Here is a 6,018-nt window from a genome sequence, read left to right as displayed (position 1 = left end):
GCAAGAGTTCCAGGGATGCAGAGTGGCCCCAGGTGCCCCAGCCTGGAACAGGGGGCCGGCTGGGAAGCTGCCCACTGCCCGGGGCAGGCCTGAATCAGCTGGGACCCAGCAGGATGGAGCTGCCCAGGCCTTGGCATCAAACCCTCATTAGGAAAGACCCCGTACCCGGCTAGGCGGCCGGGGAAAGGGGCAGCAGGAAAAATCCAGTTTGAACTAGCAAGGCAGCTGCCAGCCTGAGAAACCCCTGAAGAAAGAACTTCCTCAAGTTGGTAGCTGCTAGCCTACGGCAGTGCCAGCTGATCAGAGGGGGGCTTCCTGAGTCTGGTTCTCATCAGTCCCGGGCGCCTGACTCCAGCCTGGGGACTTACCCAGGAGCCCCGTGGCCCCAGGAAAGAGCTGGACGCTGGCCTAGAGGTGGCCGCAGCCCAGAGTGCCCCCAGTGAGCAGGGCTACCCTCTGCATGGGAATGTCTGGCTTCTTCCTCGTCTGCTGGGGCCATGGCCCTGCCCGAGACCTGGGGCTCTTGGGGAGTAGGAGAGAATAAAGGCCAGGGTCCATCCTGCTGACAGACCATGAGAGGCTTGTCTCATACCCCTTCCATCCAAAGAAGGTTGCAGGCCAGAGCAGCCACCGGACCACCTGGAATCCCTTAAGACCCCCAGGTCTGGCTCCAGGCCTCTCGGATCAGTAGCTCCACCCAGGCCTCCCACCCACCACCCTTACACACCCACCTACATATACACATATGGGGTGGGCCAAGGACTCTGGCCCATTGGAGGCCATCTCTGCCCACCCAGCAAGGTCTCCAGACTGATGGGTGGGCAGTGGCTCTAGGGGAAAAGGGGCAGGCAATATGGCCGCTACACTATGCCCAAAAGTCAGGTGCCCACAGGATGGTTTGCAAATGAGGACTTCTTTAGCCCTGGCTGTCAAGTTCTAAGCCATTCAGCCTCTGTGAGGATGGGTCTGCTGGCCCTTGGTGATCACTAAGCACTTTTATGTGTTTGGAAGAATTTCTTAGGACCTTTTTCTTCTTTCTTGCTGTTTAGAATTGCTCTGAAAAATAATTTTTTAAAATCTGAAATGTTAACAAATTAGCAGGAATTCCCTGGTGGCCCAGTGGTTAGGACTCCGTGCTCTCACTGCTGAGGACTTGGGTTCAATTCGTGGTCCTTGGTCAGGGAACTAAGATTTCACAAGCCATGAAGCACAGCCAAAAAAAAAATTAGAGCAGCACAAAGGTCGTCTATATTTCTTTCCATCGCTTTCCTTATGACTGCTTGCAACAGGAAAGCAAGATGATATAGACCAGGAAAAAGGGCCAAAGCATGGGCCTTGGTCTCCCTGACCAGCAGCTGCCCCTGCCTGCACCCTTCTTGCCTGTGCACATGCACAGATGTGCCTAACATCTGAAAAAGAATCCACTGTTCATTCATTCGACAAGTATTAAGATTTCCTATGTGCCAAGCACTCTTCCAGCACCTGTACATACAGCAATGAACAAAGTGAAGACCCCTGCCTTCCTTGAACTTATATTCTAGGTGAGGGATTAGATTCAGACCAGAAACATGAAACATAGTCAGTTAAGTTATATCATTTGTTAAAAGATGATCAGTAGTATAGGGAGTAAAGATGGCGTGGTAAGGGCAAGGAAGAACAAGGGTTGGGGAACTTCCTGGGAGTCCAGTGGTTAAGATTCCACACTCCCAACGCAGGGGACACAGGTTCAATCCCTGGTTGGGGAAATAAGATCATGCATAAACAACAAAAAAAAGGGTTAGGAGATGGATCAGGCGGGCCTCACTGAGAAAGGCACCTTTGATCAGAGCTTGGAGAGGGAGGAAACCATGCAGATGTCTGCAGGGAACATTCCAGCTAGGAGGATCAGCCAGTGCAAAGCCCTGAGGCAGAATGTGCCTCCCATGGGAGAGGGGCAGCCAGGAAGCCACGGAGATTAACGCTGAGCGAGGTGAAGGGGGACAGAAGAGACGAGTGGTGGCTATGGAGGGGATGTTGTGGGACCTTGTCAGCCACCTTCAGATTTTTCTCTAGAAAAGGTGAAAACCAAGGCCAGGTCCTGAACAGAGGAGAGGGCAGCTCTCAGTAGCAGCTCTAAGTTTTAAATGGATTATTCTGGCTGCTGCATCGAGACTAGACTCTGGAGTGAGGGACAGGGAGCCAAAAGGGTGACAGTCACACAAGGGCTGTTACAGGTGTTCCAGACACACATGTCAGGTGTCTCAGCCCATGTAGGGGCACAGTTAGGGTGAGAGGCTGGGCATGTCCTGAACACAGAGGCGGCAGGGGTCCCTGATGGCTTGGGTACGTGTGTATGAGGGGAAGGGCAGAGACAAGTCCAGGGCGACTCCAAGCTTCTACTGTATGTGCTGAGGGAGGCTAGAAGAACAGGAGTCTTGGGAGGGAGATCAGTTTTGCCCATGAAAAGTTTAAAACACTGAATGGACATCAAAGTGGAAATGCCATTTTTATGCTAAGGTGTGTGACTCAGGTTCAGTAGAATGACAAGTACTGGAGCCTTGGCTCTGAAAGGCAAAGAGAGTGGATTGGTGCGTGAAGCCAGGGTTCTAGATGTGTTGGGGACAGTTTGGGTTTGGAAGGAGGAGGGGAGTGGTAGGGACTGAGCCCTAGAACATTTCTCTGTTGGGAGGTAGGAGAGATGAGGTGAAACCTGCAAAGAAGCTGGTAGGAGCAGCCACGAGATGGGAGGAAACCCAGGAGAGAGCAGGCTCCCGAGAGACAGGCAAGCATCAGCTGCTCGTGGAGGTGAGGGTGGAACACAGACCAGTAGGTCCAGCAACGTGCAGGTCACTAAGGACCTTGACCAGGGATTTTTTTTTGTGGAGGGAAAGGCAAGCCTGTCTGGAAAGCGTAGAGGAAGGAGAGGTAGGACCTGGAAATAACAATCGTAGACAATTTGTGTGAACTTAGAGGAGCAGGGCTGACAGAGACGTTTAAGGAAGACTGGGAAGAAGCAGCAGTTATTGAGGGTATGAGATGGGAAGAAGCTGGCAGGGTGGTAGGTTGGAGGCAATGGAAGGACTTCTGGGCCAGAGCTCTGGAAGGCAGCACATGGAGGTCGGACAGTGGCATCAGGGGGCACACAGCATGGCCAAGCCACGCACTGCGAACAAGGAGCATCCTAGGTCCAAGATGGAGCCAGGGACCTGGAGGAACAAATACATGTGCTTGGTCACTCAGCTGTGTCTGACTTTTGCGACCACCAGGCTCTTGTAGCCCACCAGGCTCCTCTGTCTATGGAATTTTCCAGGCAAGAATATTGGAGCAGGTTTGCCAGTTCCTACTCCAGGGGATCCTACTCCAGACCTGTGTGTGAAACCCGTGTCTCTTGCATCTCCTGCTTTGGCAGGTGGATTCTTTACCACTGGGCCACCTGGGAAGCCCCCACAAGGAGCATATGGAGGGACCCAGAAGACTCACTCAGGTCTCAGTCTTGACTTCCTTTGAAGTCATCCAGCAGCCGAGTAACTTTCAAACATCGTTGCTGCTGCTCAGTCGCGTCAGACTCTTTGCGACCCCATGGACTGCAGCCCGCCAGGCTCCCCTGTCCATGGGATTCTCCAGGCAAGAATACTGGAATGGGTTGCCTTTTTTGTTTAATCGTGGAACAGTAATAATAGACTGCATGTTACTTAGAAAACGTAGCCCTGGGAAATATCGGAAAGAATAGAACTGCTTTCAAAACCATACTAGGCTGCAAACCGGCCCTGCCACGCGCGGCGGGACCTGGGACTGGACTAAGTTAAACCCCCAACACCCATCCACTCCAGACCCTGCATGTCCGTACAAGGCGGCCTCTGCTGCCCCCTGGCGGTCAACTGCCAGAGTCTGGGCTGCGCGGTGACTCAGCCCATACATTACAGAACCTGGTGGTGGGGACGCTCAGCTGCAGCTGTGCGGGGAGCCCTGAGGTTCCAAGGCTGTCCCCCCAAAAAAAATCCTGGCTGACGCATGGGAAGGGCGTAAGCAAGAAGGCTTCGGGCCGGCCAAGGGAGGGGTGGGGGCTTCATCCATTCAACACTGGGCATCTTGGGCAAGTGAGTAGCTGCCACTCTCACGCTTAGCCAGGTCCTTAGGGAACCAGGCCTTGCTTGGTCCCTTCCCCCATGAGCTGCCTGACCTTGGAGGGGTTCCTGGCGCAGAGGAAGGAGCTGGAGTCCCAGACTCACCCTTAACCGTGCGTTCTGAGAGCCCCACCAAGCATCACCCAGTTCGTCTCCTTATCCTGTCCACATCTCTCCTGGAGTTAAGCTCATCAAGGCACCCGGAGCCCCCAGATCGCACCCGCATGCGGCCCCCGGCTTAGTTTACGGTATGGGCACTGAGCCACCCCAGCTGCGGGAAGCAGGGACATGCCCACCAGGATAATCAGCCAAAATCAGCGTCTAATCTTTGCTCTCAATTTGGGGGATGGAGGTTAGAGAGCATTCTAGAACGCAGGGGATGAAGAAGCCGGGACCAGAAGAAGCAAGGCACATGTGTCGTGGCACATTCTGTGGCTGGGCTGCTAAGGCTGGAGGCAGGCAGGGAGGGCTGGGGTCGCAGCGGCTCCACGGACTGCTCTGAGCAAGAGGACGCCGAACGGCTGCTGCCCTATGGAGGGAGAGCCTTGCTGGCCACCGAGTGGGCAGATCGACGGAGACAGGGGTTCGGGGCTGGAGGCAGAACGAGACTGGAAGGCAAGACTGATGCTGGCGCGAGCGGCAGTCAGAGGACTAGAAGACCGCTGGGAGGTGGGGGCCCTAGGCCAGCCCCGGCTCCCGCGTTGCTCTAGAGACCCGCTAGAGGGCGCCGCTGTCCCGCGAAGCCGTGCTCGGTCTCTGGCGCCGCCCAAACCCCGCACTCCCGCCTCGAGAAGCCCCGGAAGGGGCGGGGCGGGGCGCTCCGGGGCCGCTTCCGGCTTCAGCTTGCACCGGAGGCGGGGAAGGTGGGGGGGCGGGGGTGGGAGGTAGGGTTCCTCGGAGACTCAGGGTGGTTTGGGTTCCGAAACTTGGGGAACGTTGTCAAATAAGAGGGAGAGGGAAGTGTGCGAGGAACCCGTGGTGGGCCGAGGGCAGGCAGTGTTGCGGGGTCGGGCTGGGGAACAGAGCGTCAGGAAGCCAAAGCAGAGGGTCGGCTCTGGTCTGCAAGGCTGCACCCTTGGTAGCTCTTGGCCCCCACACCTAAGCCTCCAGCCTTTTCCCTTGTGAAATACAATCCTGGAGCTCCTGGGAGGCTTGGCGCTGCCCAAGACCTGAGGGCAGGGCAAGGAAGGCTTTCCAGCAGTGGAGTAAAAAGGTGCTCAGAGCTGGGGAAGCAGCTGGAGGCGGCTGGGGAACCCTTTCAGCAGATTTTCTTTAAATGTTGGAGCAATGTCCGTTTGGAGAAGAGGCCAAGCCTGTGGAGAGGACTAAAAGGGGACTAGTCAGCCCAAACCTGCTGGAGGAAACTAGCTCAGCCCGGTTATATGTGCCCTGCCTGCCACCCCCCACCACCACTACCACCACGTCCCCAGCTACCCCCTCCTAAAGGATGTGGAACAACTGTCTCCATAGGTTTCACTCCATCACCCTCATCTCCTGCACCACATGGTAGCCACCCCATGCCTTCTTTCCTACTTTCTCTCTTGTCCACAGCAGCCAGAAAAAACTTTAACAATAAATTTTTTTGTTTTTGTCTGTGCTGGGTCTTCGTTGCTGCATGGGCTTTCTCTAGTTGCAGTTTGCCAGCTTCTCAGTAAAGTGGCTTCTCTTGTAGAGCATAGGCTTAGTAGTTGTGGCTCATGGGCTTAGTTGTCCCGTGGTATGTGGGATCTTCCTGGACCGAGGATCAAACCTGTGTCCCCTGCTTTGGCAGGCAGATTCTTTACCACTGAGCCACCAGGGGAGCCCCCCATGGGGAACTTTAAAATAGCAGATCATGTCACCCATTCTCAAAAATACCCCAATTGCTTTTGGGTTTTGTTTGTGTTTTAGTCTTGCACTGCTCGTGGGATCTTAG

Source organism: Capra hircus, chromosome 22 (genome assembly GCF_001704415.2).
Source record: "Capra hircus breed San Clemente chromosome 22, ASM170441v1, whole genome shotgun sequence".
Classification (NCBI taxonomy): domain Eukaryota; kingdom Metazoa; phylum Chordata; class Mammalia; order Artiodactyla; family Bovidae; genus Capra; species Capra hircus.
Note: the sequence above shows the minus strand (reverse complement) of the source record.